At 38.7% G+C, this 16,840-nt stretch overlaps 1 protein-coding gene across 19 annotated transcripts in view; it reads right to left on the bottom strand.

The window, feature by feature from the left end:
• Window positions 1–16,840, bottom strand: part of LOC309646887 (serine/threonine-protein kinase Sgk3) — a 155,565-nt gene that overhangs the window by 64,311 nt on the left and 74,414 nt on the right. For 2 of the 19 annotated variants that reach the window (XM_082433678.1, XM_082433695.1), the window contains exon 1: window positions 3,492–3,651. The exons of 12 other annotated variants lie outside the window; for them this stretch is intronic. The gene's annotated coding sequence lies outside the window, so the exon portion shown is untranslated. Of the gene's footprint in view, window positions 1–3,222; window positions 3,444–3,491; window positions 3,973–16,840 lie in introns of those variants that run through there. 5 more of the 19 variants (XM_082433687.1, XM_082433692.1, XM_082433686.1 and 2 more) reach the window with 5 other exon arrangements.

The raw sequence follows: 16,840 nt of genomic DNA, 5'->3' as shown, positions 1-16,840 counted from the left end.
TATTATTCGTGCCTAGAGATGCAGAAAGAAAATAAAGCTTAGGAATAATTCCTCACAAGAAAACCCAAAGCTGCAGATGGCGCCATGAAGTCTGTCTTGTCCTAATGGTTTTCTGAGTGAGTTTATGTATTTTTTTAAAATTAATTAATTAATTTATTTTTTGGCTGCGTTGGGTCTTTGTTGCTGCGCCCGGGCTTTCTCTAGTTGTGGCGAGTGGGGGCTACTCTTTGTTGCGGTGCGCAGGCTTCTCATAGCAGTGGCTTCTCTTGTTGCGGAGCACGGGCTCTAGGCGTGCAGGCTTCAGCAGTTGTAGCTCGCGGGCTGTAGAGCACAGGCTCAGTAGTTGTGGCCCACGGGCTTAGTTGCTCCGCAGCATGTGGGATCTTCCCGAACCAGGGCTCGAACCCGTGTCCTCTGCATTGGCAGGCGTATTCTTAACCACTGTGCCACCAGGGAAGCCCTGTGTATTTTTTTTAAACTTGTGCCTGCCCACCTTCGTGGATGTTGGGTTTGTTGCTTCTAAAATCCAGACCTCAGTAACTTCATTGGAATCTTTTTAGGACTGAATTTCACCTGCCTTCTTCCTGAAGTGCCCATATTGTAGAAATGATGGTTGAGGCTCAATATTTAATGACTTAAAGACCCATTAAGGAGAAGTTTAAGTTCACTTTTATTTAAAAAACAGATAAGTGGGTGCATATCTTATTTTTCCTCAAAACAGTAACTGGAATTTGTGTGTGCATGTTTTCTGTCCTCCAGAAGCTTATATGTAGCAAAAAAGAAAAGACAAATGCCCAAAGAATTCACGGTAGAGTGTGATAAATTCTTAAAAAGGCATGAAAAGTCACTAGAATTCAGAGGAAGGAAATATCACATCCAACTGAACCTATCTAGGTATTTGGGGTAGTGGTAACATGTAAGGGAGGTTTTGAAGCCTGGACACTCAAAAACAGAAAGAGCAGCAAAAGTTCTCGTTACAAACAGGTTAACAGTCATTAGTCCAATTTGTCTGAATTCCTGCCTACCTGGGGGAAAAGATGGACTCATTAATAAAAAGAGAAAGAGAGAAACTGTCATGAAGCAACCTTGGGATTTTACAGGGTATTACCATTAAAGCCTTATTTTACTTTCACATTTACAAGCATAAGTTGGAAATCACTTTTCTTATATACAGGAGATACAGACTGGAAAAGTGGATTTGCGATCATGTTGCAGAGAACTCTGAATGCCAGACTTCTCGCTCTGGATTTCATTCTGCAGATGAGAATGTGAAGGCAAACGAAAAGGGAGCTGGTAGAGCTGTAGGTGTAGAGGAGGAAATGAAATGGAGGAGTGCTTGAAGAAATGGGAACTTGGAAACAACTGGAATGGCAGGTTTGCAAAAAACTGACACAAGTCAGTAGCTATTTGCACACGGAGTGACAGGTAGAAGGAGGACTTAACGTTGCCTCAAGGTTTTATTCCTGGGTAACAGGAGAAATAACCAGAAATGGGGAGAGGGTGGAGCAGGGCAAAATGAATTGTGAATTGGCTTAAGTACTTACTAGCCCTAGTTGGAAATGTCTGCATGTGACACACTCTGGTGCCAGGCAGTTTCCAGACACTTAGGGTACAGCAGTGAACACAACAGGCAAGCACCCTGCCCCCGTGGAACTTACCATCTAGTGGCAGACAAGAGATAATAGACAAAAAGATAAATAGACAAATACATATTATAGGAAGGGGAGGGTTGTATGGCATTTTAAATAGGAGGGTCAGACTGAGATAGTAACATCTGAACAAACACCTACAGGTGAGGGAGCGGCCTCTAAAAGGGGCCAGGGAAGAGACAGCAACTAACAGACCAATATCCTATTTCCTTGGGCTAGCATTCCGTGCCTATCTTACCCAATCAAGAAAACGTCACAATGATAACGAACTGCCTAGAAGGTCAATTTGTTTATACTGGCTGTTTACATTCCCTACATGAGAGAAAACACTGCATAAAATAACAAAACCAAAGCACTGTTAGAACATGTTTGTACAAAGCTTAAGAAGACAATCCTCTTGTTCTCAAAGCAATCATTGACGTAGCAACTTTCAGACTTGTGATTTAAATCAAAGGTGCTGAAGAATGATTATGAATCATGCAGTTAAGCTACCAAGCAGGATGTTGCTGAGAGAAAAATTATTCACAGCACCATAAAGCTGTCAAAAATAAAAATAGTACTATTATCAACACAAGAAGTAATATCATCCTTCGCTTTTACAATTTGTTGCTCAGCAGAGCTGAATTCTGGTCTAAGCCCTGCCATTTATTGGTTTGGGGTCTTTGGGCCTCAGCCTTATGTATAAAGTGCAGCCCATCTGATTTTTCAGATTACTTTCAATTCTGAGTTTCCATGTGGCAGGTTACGATTTTTATGATGTTTATTTAGTTTATGTATTTGGGTACTCTGGTTTACCTCATTTTGCAATAATATTACAAGTAAGCACCCACCCAAAATAGTACAACTTATAAGTTCTGTATAAAGTGATATTAACTTCTTTTTAAGCACCAGAGCTTGGTGCTTAAAATGAGGCTACACTCACTGGAAAAGTGCTGCCTTTCTTCATGCCTCTTCCAGAACAACCTTCAAGACTGAGGTTTCTCTATCATTTGAGAGTAGCTTTGATTTGGAGCAAGGTAGATGGATCACGTCTCTAGTACGACAGAAAAGTAATGAGACCTTTTCCAGTGGGACTCAGTCTTTGAAAACTGTTCCAAAGGAATCCCCAAGCAACAGCTCTGCAGAAGGTTTTTCTTTCTGCAGCTTTGAAGATTAATGCCCATCTGACTGCATAATAAAGAAAAGAGCCAAAGTTATTGTGGACTATGAGGCAGACACTAAGTAGTAACTCATTTAATCCTCATAAAAATCCTATAAGGCTGCATCTCTTCTTATTCTCATTTTTCATATGCAGAAGCAAAGTCATAGAGAAGTTAAGCAAATTGCCCAAGTTTTCACAATTAATAAGTAGATTCAAAGCCTGCTCGCTTAATCTCCACAATCCACTGCCTATGTAAACCCTGGCGTCCTTGTTTAAATAACAGTCCCACTACCAGTCGCACTCTTCCTGCAATCTGAATAATAGCACGAAGTCAAAATAAAGCCGCATCGTAAGTTCACTACCGAATTTCTCCTCCAGTCTTGAACCACGAAACAGAAATGTATTTTAAAGAATACAAAGTCTCTGGAGTACCTGAGGTCTCTCGAGATTTGTGTGGTGCGTGGAGGCGGGGTTCGTCCCGGAACTAATGAGGTGAACAAGTGCTGCGAAAGTAGAGTCCGACCTGGTCTCCCTCACTCGGGGCGCTCACGCCACGCGGCCGCCGGCCAGCGCCCTGCGCTCCTACTCCGCGCGGAAGTGGCACCGGGGCCCGTCCGGCCAAACCATACCTACCTCAGGCGCGCGCCCGCGGGATCCCTCCACCTGGCCCACGCGGCGCAGGACCCCCTGCCCATACTTACCTTCGGGGACCCACGCCCGGCGTGTGGCAAGCGGGAAGCGCCGCCACAGCGACGCCACACTCCACCGGGTCCCACGCCGCGCCTCACGCCCCCAGCGGCGTCCGCCGCGCTCCCTGCCCGGGCCCGACCTCCGGGCCCCGCCCCTCGCGGCAGGGCCCGCCCCCACCAATCAACGGCGCCGTCTGGGCCGCTGGCCCCGCCCAAAGCGTGGGGGCAGGGCTTTAGCTCACTCAGCTCCGCTCCCGGCTCGCTCCGGGGGCGATGCTTCCGAGAGGAGCTGTAGGCAGGGTGCCGCCGGGAACGGGCTGGGGGTGTGTGACCCCCGAGGGAGGAAGGGCGGGAGGCAAGCAGAGGGAAGGGGTAAAGGGAGAGAGACAGCCGTTGGGGGTAAGAGGAAGAAAGGCTTGGGAAGGGGAAGAGAAGCCACTCTCCCCGGGTTCCAGCTAAGGTGTAGGACTGGGTGAGACATCTTAAAATAACAGAGTTCACTTAACTCAGGGCATTGACTAATCTCATTTTATCTTCGGGCAGGGCAGGAGTCACAAACGAATTCTGGGTTCCATGCGTGAGAAGTCACAGGGAATGGGGTTTAGAGGGGCAAAGAAAGGAAGTAATTCCTTTACTGATCTCCACCACACAGCCTCTTTGTTTTAAAAATTGTGGAAAGGACTCCCAGTAAGAATCCTCACTCCAGACTTAAATAAACGTTAATCATTCCCTCTCCCGTCAAACAGCTCCCCTCAGACAACTTTTCAAGAGAGCAGACCTGAGTTTGGCACTAATGCCCATAGTGTACAACTACAAGGTTTGCGACGGCATGTATGGACAGAGAAGAAAATCAGACTACTGGAAAGGAATTAACTATTAATTTACTTGATTTGGGAAGGTGAAAAACGATTTGAGGAATCAAGTCAATAACTAATTGAATTATGGTGGGGAAAACACAAGACTCACTTTGCCTGCAAGCAGGATTGATACACAGTAACCTTTGCTAGAAGAATTTCAGAAAATAATGCCAGGAGGCCAGCCTAGCTGTGTGGCCTGAAGGAAAGTCACAATAAGGAAGTCCTCAATTTCCTTATCTGTAAAATGAAGCGATTAGGCCAGGTGCCCTCATGATCTCTAAATGCCCTTCCTCACTCCACATCCTGCCAGGTTCAACAATTAAAGGAGGAGGACCACAGGGAAAGCGCTGTCCAGTCAGAAGCGACACAGAGAAATTGGGAATTTTTAGAAAAAGCCTCAGGGATCTCTGGTATCATTTCATTCAAGCTCTCCTCTCTGACTTTTCTATTTGTAATAATAATAACACTCTACTCCTAGCTCAAAACTTCAGGCTCTTCTTCCCACTCAATCCTCACATTTAGTCACTAGGTCTTTGGTTTTCTCCATTACAGGGTCTCTTCAATGACCCTTCTCATTTTCACTGTCATCTCTGTGCAAAGTACAAATTCAAAGAACTCAGAATCTTGCATCTGACCCTTACCTACTTTTTCTACCTAATCTCCAACCACTCTCTGTGTACACATTTGTCTGACAGACTGTCTCCTCACTGTACAGTATCCACAACATACAGCCAACACTCCTGCCGCTGCCGCTGCAACCTTACAGCCACTGCTTCTCCACTCAGAATACCTCTCCTCAGTCCTAGCTACCTGTCAGGACTATGATAGCTCAGCTCAGGGACCTCTCTATGCAATAAAACTGCTATAATGCTTAGAATCTGTACTGCTCCACTTGGCACTTAGCAAGAACTACCTTGTTTTGTTTTCTCTCTTATTTATCATATTTATCTTCAAAACTAAACCATAAGCTACTCACTGGATGTGCCCAGGTTCCAGCCGATCCAGGAAGAAAAAGCTATTTTCAATATCTCAAAAACCCTAAAAGAAATTATATATTCATCAGCAATTAGGCTATTCAGGTTACCCAAAACAGCAAGATTCTCTGTTTTTGTCTGAAATTTTGCAACACTGAAGTAACACCAATTACTTCAAGCGAACCAAAGCTTTGATGGATAGTTGTATGTGACTGATTCAAAAAACAGGAAAATAAATTATCATTAAATAAGACTTGTTTTGAAGACTAAATCTTTGAGATTCATGGAGGTACATAAAAATAAAAAGTAACCTGCCCATTCTTTGTCACCCCATTGCCCAAACAGGTGATAAACCCATAGTAAGTGCTTAAAAATATATTCATCAGACTATGGTTATTTTCCGTTTTCCTTAAGTCCCCTCTCTCCCTTGCTGTAATTAAAATACTGGTCTTTTCTTTTTCATGCAAATAAAATTGTTGGAGTTTCCCCTTCTAATTCCAAATAAACTTTCAAGAATAAGATAAACAAGAATCACTCAGTACTTCTTGGAGTTGGACTAGAAAGGTTTTTAGTGTTCCAGAAATAAACCCTCGATTCACAGTAAGCTGCCTGTGTTAGGGGGCCCTACATACTATTAAGATCTTTAGAAAGTAAATTTTCCTTAACTGCAACCTTGCCCAAATGACACAAGTAGAAGCAGAACCAAGTTTGCAGAATGACTACCAAGTAAGAGTGAAAACTGATTTGCAATCTATCAATGGCTCCTTGTGTTTTGAAAACGTCACTGGCATGTTTAAAGGAAGCCCCAGAGCTCTGAGGTCTGGCCCAAACAATCTATAAATCACTAGTCACAGCAAACCTTTCTAATATTCTGGAGATTTAAGAAGTATTAAATAGGCAGACTAAACAACAGTCACACTTCATTTTACAGAGTGGTTGTACCAGAGGCTTTTGGTTAAAGACTCTTGGAACTTTTCCTGTCCTCGAAGTGTGAGGTGACTATTAAGAGTAGAGCCTTGGGGGAACTTCTGAATCCAGCCAAGATGGAGTAACAAGAACCATATTTGCCCTCCCACCTAAACCAACAACAACAAAAAAGAGCCAGACAAAATAAATAAAACAACAGTTTTTAAGATATTAGATGTCAGGCAGTAAAGGAGAGTGATCCCTCAGGGATGGGAAATGAAGAAGGTTTACCCAGCTTATTACCTTCAGAGACATTACAGGCCATGACATAGGAAAGGGGAATCGCAGGAGAGCCCAGCAGATTCCCTGAGCTGAGGAGACGGAGTTGTGAGAACAAGATGGTTGGAGTTCACAGGACAAAGTATGGGAGACATAACAACAGAGAATCCCAGAGATCTGCAAAGGGTCCTCCTCCTCGAGAATTCAACAGAGTTGATCAGTGCATGCATGTGAGGAAACTACCCAAGGCTGAGGAAAGAACAAACCATTGAAAGCATTAGAAGGAACAGTACTGGGCACTCACAGAGGGACAGGAATAGTGGCTGTTCACACCAGGCTGACTAGAAAACCTCCCAATTCAATGAGGAGAGTACTCAGAAAGGTCTTGCCTTAGTACTGGAGAGTAATTAGCCCTAGACTAAATGCTGCTTGGATGCCACCCCAAAAATAAAAGATCTGAAAGGATCAAACTATTTTAAAGCAATTTAACTGCATCTGAAGTTAAAATTCAAACATATTTACAGGAATACAAAAATATTCAGAACCCAACAAGATAAAATTCACAATATCTGCCATTCAATCAAATATTACAAGGCACAGCAAGAGGTGGGAAAATATGACCCATAATGAGGAGAAAAACCAATCACTAAAACTAACCAACAACTGACACAGATGTTAGAACTAGCAGACAAGGACATTAAAACAGTTATTATAATGGTAATATACTTAAAAAATTAAGTAGAGACAAGGAAGGTAAAAAATTTCTAAATCCAACTTCTACAGATGAAAACAATTTCTGAGGTGAATAATACATTGGGTGGGATTAACAGAAGAGTAGACACTGAAAAGGAAAGGACTAGTGAGCTTGAAGACACACAACAGAAACTTTCCAAAATGAACTATACAGAAAAAAAGAAAAGAGAATCAATGTGCCATGGGACAAGTTCAAGCAGCCAAATATACTTGTAATTAGAGTCCCTGAAGGAGAGGGTTGGGGAAGGAGATCAGAAAAGACGTGTGAAGAAATATGACTGGTATTTTTCAAAATTTGATGAAAATTATAAACCCACAAATTTGACAAGCTCAATTAACCCAAACACTAGGAACATGAAGAAAACTATACCAAGACATTTCATAATGAAATTATTAAAAACTTGTCAGTGATAAAGCAAAAATCTTAACAGCAGCCAGAGGAAAAAAGGCAGACTATGTACGGAGGAACAAAGGTAAAAATGACAGCAGATTTCTTGTAAGGAACAGTTCAAGGAAAAGATAGTGGAGCAACATCTTTGAAATACTGAACAACAAAACTGTAAGCCTAGAATTCTATACCCAGCAAAAACATCTTTCAAAACTGAAAGAAATACAAAGATTTTTTTCAGACATATTAAAAAAAAAAAAAAGCTGAAGAATTCATAACCAGCAGACCCACACTACAAGAAATGTTAAAGCAAGTCCATCAGACAGAAGGAAAATGATTCCAGGTTTCTGGAAATATAGATGTGCACTAGGAATGAAGAACACTGGGAATACAGGTTTCCCCTGCTATCCAAAAGTAGAGTCTTCCTATGAAAGCTTTCATAGCCCAAAATGGTGTAAAACGAAGTCAAAACAATATTTAAAAAGAACAACACTGAACGACTTAAACTACCTGATATTATAAAGACATAATAAAGCTATAGTAATCAAGACAATGTGATCATTAGAACACACAAATAGATAACTACAACAGAATAGACAGTGAAATAGAGCTTTGTGACCTTAGAAAGAGAAATTGCCCGAAGTATCACAACCACTCAAAAATAAGAAGAAGACTTAAATCCAGGTCTTCAACTTTAATTCCTGAGCTCTTTTCACTGTCACTGCCTTTCTCATCCAAGCTCATGTCTTCAATTTTCATCTCCATACAGTTGGACACAATACATTTACCTGAAGCATGACCTCTTTCCCAACTCTAGTTCCAAATTTCCAACTACCTGCTAAATATCTCCCTGCCAAAATAAATAAATTCATGGTTTTCCCTTCAAGCATATTCTATTAATATTACCTCCTAATTAGCACCTAATTAGTACCTAATTCTATTAATAGTACCTCCTTTTACCCAGTCACACAAGTTCAAAACCTTGGATTCTTCTTGGACTTCTCCCTAGATCTTCCCTCCCTTTCCCATTTAGGTTCTCAGAGCCTTTGATAATTTTGTTTTCTTTTTTCTTTTTCTTTGTTTTGGCCACACCATGTGGCTCGTGGGATCTTAGTTCCCCAACCAGGGATCAAACCCGGGACCACAGCTGTGAAAGCACCGAGTCTTAACCACCGGACCACCAAGGAATTCCTGATAATTTTGTTTTCTTAGGCTAGAATAGGCTAAGTCCTCATCATTCAGGTCTTAATTAAACAGCTGTCCCTTAGACAGCCCTCTCCTATCTAAAGTAGGCCTTCCTCTGTTATCTCTATCATAGTAGCTTGTTCATTTCCTTCATACAGCATTGATCACAGTTTGCTCTTTATTTCACTGTTTACTGTTCCCCTGTTCCTGCCCCATTAGAGTGCAAGGTCTATGAAAGCAAAATAACATATCCATTTGTTCACTATAGCATCCTTAGTGCCTAGAGCATATAATAATGTGGTGCAAATCATTAAGTGAATGAAGAGATTTGTTTCAAGTCTGACTCCACAATCTCTCTGGCATTTGTCCCTCTTCACTCCCACAATTTAGGTCCAAGCCATTCTGTTGTGCTAATTTTCTAATGGTCTCCTAGTGTCCTCTCTTGTTCTTTTCCTATTCATGTTGTAAAATGCTGTCTAAGGAGAATTCTAGTCATGTCATTTTCTCTGTTCAAAAATCTATAATAATTTTAATGTAATCTCTGTCAAAACTCCAACAGACTTGTTTTGCAGGAATGGAAAAACCGATCCTCAAATTCATATAGATTTTCAAAGGGCCCTATATAGCCAAAACAATATTGAATAAGAACAAGGTCTCACACTTCCTGATTTCAAAATTTATCACAAAGCTATAATAATCAAAACAGTGTGGTTCTAGCATAAGGATAGATCTATAGACCACTGGGATAGAATTGAGTTAATAAATAGATCTATAGCCCACTAATTTTCAACAAGGGTGCCAAGATCATTCAATGGGAAAAGGATAGTCTCTTCAAATGGTGCTTGGCCAACTGGGTATTCACACGCAAAGGAATGAAACTGGACTCCTACTTCACAACATATACAAAAATTAACTGAAGATGGATCAATGACCTAAAAGAGTTAAAACTATAAAACTCTTAGATGGAAACACAGGGATGAATTTTCACAACCTTGGATTTGGCAATGGATTCTTAGATATGACACCAAAAGCAGGAGCAATAAAAGAAAAAATAGATAAATTGGACTTCACCAAAATTAAAAATTTTTGTGAATCAAAGGTCATTATCAGGAAATTAAAATGACAACCTATAGAGTGAGAGAATATAACTGCAAATCATATATCTGATAAGAGTCTAATATCCAGAGTAAAGAACTTGTACAACTCAACAACAAAAAGATAAATAACACAATTAAAAAGTGGGTAAAGGACCTGAATAGACATTTCTCCCAAGAAGATATATAAATGGCCAAAAAGGACATAAAAAGATGTTCAACATCATTAGTCATTAGGGAAATGCAAATCAAAACCACAAAGAGATACCACTTCACATGCACTAGGATAGCAATAATCAAAAAAGTAGAAACTAAGTATTGGTGAGGATGTGGAGAAATTAGAACCCTCATACATTGTTGGTAGGAAAGTAAAATGGTGCAGCTGCTGTGGAAAACAATTTGGCAGTTGTCCAAAAAGTTAAACATAGAATTACCATATGACTCAGCAATTTCACACCTAGATATATACCCCAAAGAACTGAAAACAGGTACCCAAATAAATATTTATACATGTATGTGAATAGCAGCATTATTCACAACAGCCAAAAGATGGAAACAACCAAATGCCCATCAACACAGACAAATTGTGATACAAATACTCAATGGAATACTATTCAGTCATAAAAAGGAATGAAGTGCTGATGCATGCTACAATGTGGATGAACCTCAAAAACACTGTGCTAAGTGAAAGAAGTTAGACATGAGAGTTTACATCCTGAATGAATCCACTTACATGAAATATTCAGAATAGGTAGATTCAAAGAAACAGAAAGCAGATTGGTAGTTGTTAGGGGCTGAGGGGATGAGAGAATGGGCAATAACTGTTCAATGGATATGGGGTTTAATTTGGGGGTGACAATAACGTTTGTTTTTTTCAAAATTTTTATTGGAGTCTAGTTGATTTACAATGTTGTGTTAGTTTCAGGTGTACAGCAAAGTGAATCAGTTATACATATGCATATATCCACTTTTTTTTTTTTTAAGATTCTTTTCCCGTATGGGCCATTACAGAGTATTGAGTAGAGTTCCCTGTGCTATACAGCAGGTTCTTATTAGTTATCTATTTTATATATAGTAGTGTGTATATGTCAATCCCAATCTCCCTATTTATCCCTCCCTCCCCTTATCCCCTGGTAACCATAAGTTTGTTTCCTACATCCATGACTCTACTTCTGTTTTGTAAATAAGTTTATTTGTACCCTTTTTTTAAGATTCCACATATAAGTGATATCATATGATATTTGTCTTTCTCTGTCTGACTTCACTCAGTATGACAATCTCTAGGTCCATCCGTGTTGCTGCAAATGGCATTTTTCGTTCTTTTTTATGGCTGAGTAATATTCCATTGTATATATGTACCACATCTTCTTTATCCATTCCTCTCTTGATGGACATTTACTTTGCTTCAATGTCCTGGCTATTGTAAATAGTGCTGCAATGAACATCGAAGTGCATGTATCTTTTCAAATTATGGTTTTCTCTGAGTATATGCCCAGGAGTGGGATTGCTGGGTCATATGGTAGTTCTGTTTTTAGTTTTTTAAGGACTGAGGATGACAATTATGTTTGAAACTAGACAGAAGTAGCGGTTGCACAACACTGTTATCAATAAATATACTAAATATCACTGAATTGTGCACTTTAAAATGGTTAACTTTATGTTATATGAATTTCACCTTAATTTTTAAAAAAACACCTTAACAATGATGACTGAATAAGATCTTATCAGCCTAGACTCCTAGATCGTCTATATTCTGACCATCATATGACCTTATTTCCCCTTCAGGTACCCAGTGCTCCAAGCAAAATGAGCCCTTTCCTTTACATGCAACACAGACTTCATCTCTCTGCATATATAAGTCCAACTGATCTTTCAAGGCATTATTCAACTATAAGCTCCTTTAAGATTTTCTCATTCTTTTTGTGGGGATACTCTCTTTCCTGTAAGTTTTTATAAGCATTTTATCTGCACCTCTTGTTTTCTAACTCAGAGTATTTATTTATATCTATATATCCTCTATTAGCCAGTAATTTCCAGCAAGATCCACATGTGATTCATCCTCTTATTCCCAGGCTCCTTAGGATACTCTTACACAAAGCAGACACCTAAAAAGTTATTGAAGGAAAAAGGTGAATAGAAAATGAATTTCTGCATATGAATCCTCTTGGCTTTCATTATAGGACTAGAGATATATTTTTCTGTGAATATATTTGACTCTAGAATGTCTAAAACACTTTGAAAATCACATGGGGTAATATTACAATTTCCTGATGAAATGGTTATAAAAATATTTCTGAACACTAATATAACTAGAATTATTTGTATCCTTGACAATAATTGCTAATGTTAACAGTACAAGTCATAATAAAAATAGCTAACAGTTCTATAGCACATATGTGCCACACTCTCCAAGCACTTTATATATACTGATCCTCACGATAAGCCTATCAGCTATATAAAATTATCACCCCATTTTACAGGTGAAGAAACACCTACAAAGTCAAAAAACATGTCCAGATGTCACTTAGCTAGTAATTGGTAGGCTTGGGATTAGAACCCAGGTACTTTGGTTCCAGAGTCTATGCTCTTAACCACTATGCTCTATCACCTCTCTACAATAAGTTTTATTGTGCATAATAAAATGTCTTTGAAAGGTCAATGAGTGTCCAAGAAAACATTTCCTAATATTCCAGAGCAGATTAATGTGAAACTTTCACTGTTTTCCCAGACTTTGTGTTTGAAATTTTGAGATGACTAATAACTTTTAGAAATAAACTTGATTTCACTGAACTGAAAGTATATTGACTAAGAAACAAAGTTGAAGCAGGAACACAAAGTAACACAATTAAAGATATAATAACGAATGAACTATAATAAAGGAACACAATGAAAGTATAAGTACAACAATGGGGGGCTTCCCTGGTGGCGCAGTGGTTGAGAATCTGCCTGCCAATGCAGGGGACACGGGTTCGAGCCCTGGTTTGGGAAGATCCCACATGCCGCGGAGCAACTGGGCCCGTGAGCCACAACTACTGAGCCTGAGCGTCTGGAGCCTGTGCTCCGCAACAAGAGAAGCCGCGATAGTGAGAGGCCCGCGCACTGCGATGAAGAGTGGCCCCCACTCGCCGCAACTGGAGAAAGAAGACATCCTCATCCAGTATGACCGGACCCTGCTGGTAGCTGATCCCCGTCGCTGCGAATCCAAAAAGTTTGGAGGTCCTGGTGCCCGTGCTCGCTACCAGAAATCCTACCGATAAGCCCATCGTAAAGATCAGGGTTCACCTTTATAATAAAAATGTTATGGGATTTAAGGTTAAAAAAAAAAAAAAAAAAAGTACAACAATGGGACTGTAGACCTGAAATATAAAGGAGCCTGAAAATTTCATAAAGAAAGTCTTCTGATAATATAATTTTTAAAATGTGAATTTCTGTATCTCAAATTCCAATATAATTCTTATGTAAAACAGTGCTTATGTATCTTTTTGCTTAAAGCATGTTGGTTTACATACATATTAATGTTATAGTGAAGGGACCTAACTCTATAAAAGAGAATTAGTAGCCTATGATATAATTATATTCAAGTCTCATACAGCAGTGGACCAAAGAAAATAAAATTTGATATACAACAGTCAGAGGTTGTTCATCTTAGAGAGGAAATATAATCTTTGAATTTGACATCCAATTAAATCATTTTCTCAACCCTCAAAAGTCTTTTCTATTAATCTTGTATGCAGAAAATCATCTTATTAATGATGTACTGAGTAATTTTATTTGACACTGGAATTTGGAATAGGCCTTTGGGTTTAAATTTGTCTGAAATGATTTATATGATATGGTCAGTAACTTTTAATCCACGATTAATTACACATATTTCGTTTAAAATGCTGCCTAATTCAGATTCCATTAATTGACACAGAGATTACAAGGACATTTTTATGCATTCCTTTGTATGCTAAGGGGGAAATTATTTTCCACCTTATTTTCATGATTCAATAGACTATGTCAAAAAAAAAAAAAAAATAGACTATGTCATAAATAGGTAAAGTTTTTTTGTTTTTTTCCAGTATGGATCCCAGAGTTCAGCACTAACAGCTTCATTCATATGAATTTACCTTCTAAGATTTTATTGTAAGTTCACCTTTTACCTAATTAAAACACTTGCAAGCTCTCTTCCTTTGTAATTTTTCTCTATTCATACCAAATTTACATCACAATAACATATCTTTTAATAATAGAGTAACAGAAACATTAAAAAGGTGATGCAACATCCCAAGTCATTTATAGACAATAAGGAAAAAAGGGAAGAAGAGAAAGACGACTATTCCTGATCCTAACTCCTTGGTCTGATATCATGATTTATAAATTACTAATTATTGATTTAGCTAATATCTGCATTAATTGAAGACTAACATTTTATTTGGCAAAGAGTATAATAAAAATTTAATTTAATTTAGTAAGTACTGATTACCTAAGATGCACACTGCTCTCCATTGGGCCCTATGTATAGTACATTAAGTGTATAAAATTTTAAAAACTTTTAATCCCACCATCTATTGTTGATAGAACAAGAAATGTTATTAAATATATGTTATAGAGTGACCAATGGAGTACTTAAAAACGGTGACCTTACTACAGTGATGGGAGGAGGGCATGCTGACTGAGCTCAAGTCTCATGTATTATATGTAATTGTAGTTCAAAGATAATGTTCAAAGTTGACAAAAATCAAGTAAGGTATACGTTCATTATTTAGAGATATGCAGGGAAATATAATAGCAAGTAAAAGCAGAGAAGATTAAAAATGGCTCCTTCTCAAAATTAACCAAAGAGACCTAACTAAGCTGATTAGAGGAATTACTTCAAGTGACTTCAAAACAAAGCACATTTCTAGTAGGATAAGCCCTGAGGATAAAAGAAACAAACAAACAAAAATCTTAAACTCTATTCAAGTAATCATATTCGTGGGATAAATAAAATGAGTAATTATCTTCGTGTCTTTAAGAACCAAGAATTTTGTTGTGGGAGAAAAGAGGTATAGATGGTTTTTTTAAAAAAACCAAAAAACCTATAGTACTGAATTTCAGTTGGAAGTAACATTATATTTTGTATTTTACCTGTAATATATACATATATTTGTATCAATATTACCCAGCTCTGGCACAGAAAAGGCCAAAGACTATATACGTGTTTGCTTTCTTCATGGTATTTTATTGTGTATATACAGTCTAATTAATTTAGCTAGTTTCCCATTGATCAATGTATAGCATTTTCAATTCCTCTGCTATTCCAATGTTGTTGTCAATATCCTTACATATCCATTACCATTGGCAAAAAAAAAAAAAATTTTTAGATACATGCATATATTTCATGTCTAAGGAAACAGTCCTATTAATGATGTAAGAAATACCCATACATTAAAAATTTAACCAGTCCATGATGATTTAGTTTTAAACTGAATGGTATACGCCAAGAGTGTCCAAAGTATAGTCTATGGACCCCTGGAAGGTGCTAAGATCCTTTCAAGGGGTCTGTGAGGTCAAGCTATTTTCATAATAACACTAAGATGTTATTTGCCTTTTTCACTGTGTTGACATTTGCACTGATGGTGCAAAAGCAATATAGTAGCTAGAACTGCTGATGCCCCTGCATGAATCAAGGCACTGCTGTACTAGCATGCACTGCATTCTCTACTGCCATTCACTTGCAGTTTAAAAAGAGAAAAAAGCCAAGTTCATTTAAGGATGTCCTTGACAGCGCAGTAAAAATTATTAATTTTATTAAATCTCAACCTTTGAGTACATGTCTCTGTGACAAAATGGGAAGTATGCATAAAGCACTCTGCTGTACACCAAAGTCTAATGATGGTCTGGAGGGAAAGCCAGTCCCTGCATGATTGTTGGAGTTCAAAAAGCTGAACTAGCTGCTTTTACATAGAACACCGTTTTTACTCAAAAGGACAACTGACAAACGATAATATTTGCCCAACTTGGGTACTTGGCAGACATTTTCTTGGAAATGAACAAAGTAAGCCTATCACATCAAGGAAAACAACTCAATGTATTTGTTGGCAATGATAAAAATTCAAGCTCTCAAATAAAACTTAGAGTTTTGGAAAATTTGTTTCTGCCACTATGAGCTTGACTGCTTCTCTCCTCTGAAAGATTTTTCTGATGCACTCGGTTGGTGATACTAACAAATATGATTTTAAAACTATTGTTAAAATGAAATGTGTCAACATTTGGAAGATCTGCATAAATCAATCAGCAAACCATATTTTCCAAATGACTAATGCATGAAGTTACAAAACCACGCATGCATCAAAGATCTATTCAAAATGTAAGAGGACTGTAGTGGGTGGAATGGTGGCCTCCAAAAGGATCACGAGATGAGATCATCCGGATCATCCACGTGAGCCCTAAATCCAATGGCAACTGTCCTTAAAAGAGACAGAAGAGAAGACACTGAGACACACGGAGGAGAAGGTCCTGTGAAGACGGAGGCAGACGAACACCAGAGGTAAGGAACGACTGTCCCCTAGAGTCCTTGGAGGGAGAAGAGCCCTGTTGATACCTTGATTTCAGACTCCTAGCCTGCAAACTGTGAGATATTAAACTTCTGTTGTTTTAAGCCACCCAGTTTGTGTTAATTTGTTACAGCAGCCCTAGGAAATGAATACAATGACCATTGGATTTTAATGTAACTGAGTACAAGTTTATTGACATGGATTCAGAGCCCACACTACAGCTAATCTTGAAGAAACTACCACTTGCCAACTCTTGGTATAGTATCAAAGAAGAATCTCCACATTTTTCTGAAAAGTCTACTAAAATATCCCTGCTTTTTCTCACTACATATTTTTGTGAGGCCTGATTTTTACACATACTTCAATCAAAACAACATATTGTAACAGTTTGAATGAGGAAGCAG

The sequence above is a fragment of the Balaenoptera physalus genome (assembly GCF_965194825.1).
Source record: "Balaenoptera physalus genome assembly, chromosome: 17".
NCBI lineage: Eukaryota > Metazoa > Chordata > Mammalia > Artiodactyla > Balaenopteridae > Balaenoptera > Balaenoptera physalus.
The sequence above is the reverse complement of the archived record's forward strand: the minus strand, read 5'-3'. Positions and strand labels throughout refer to the sequence as shown.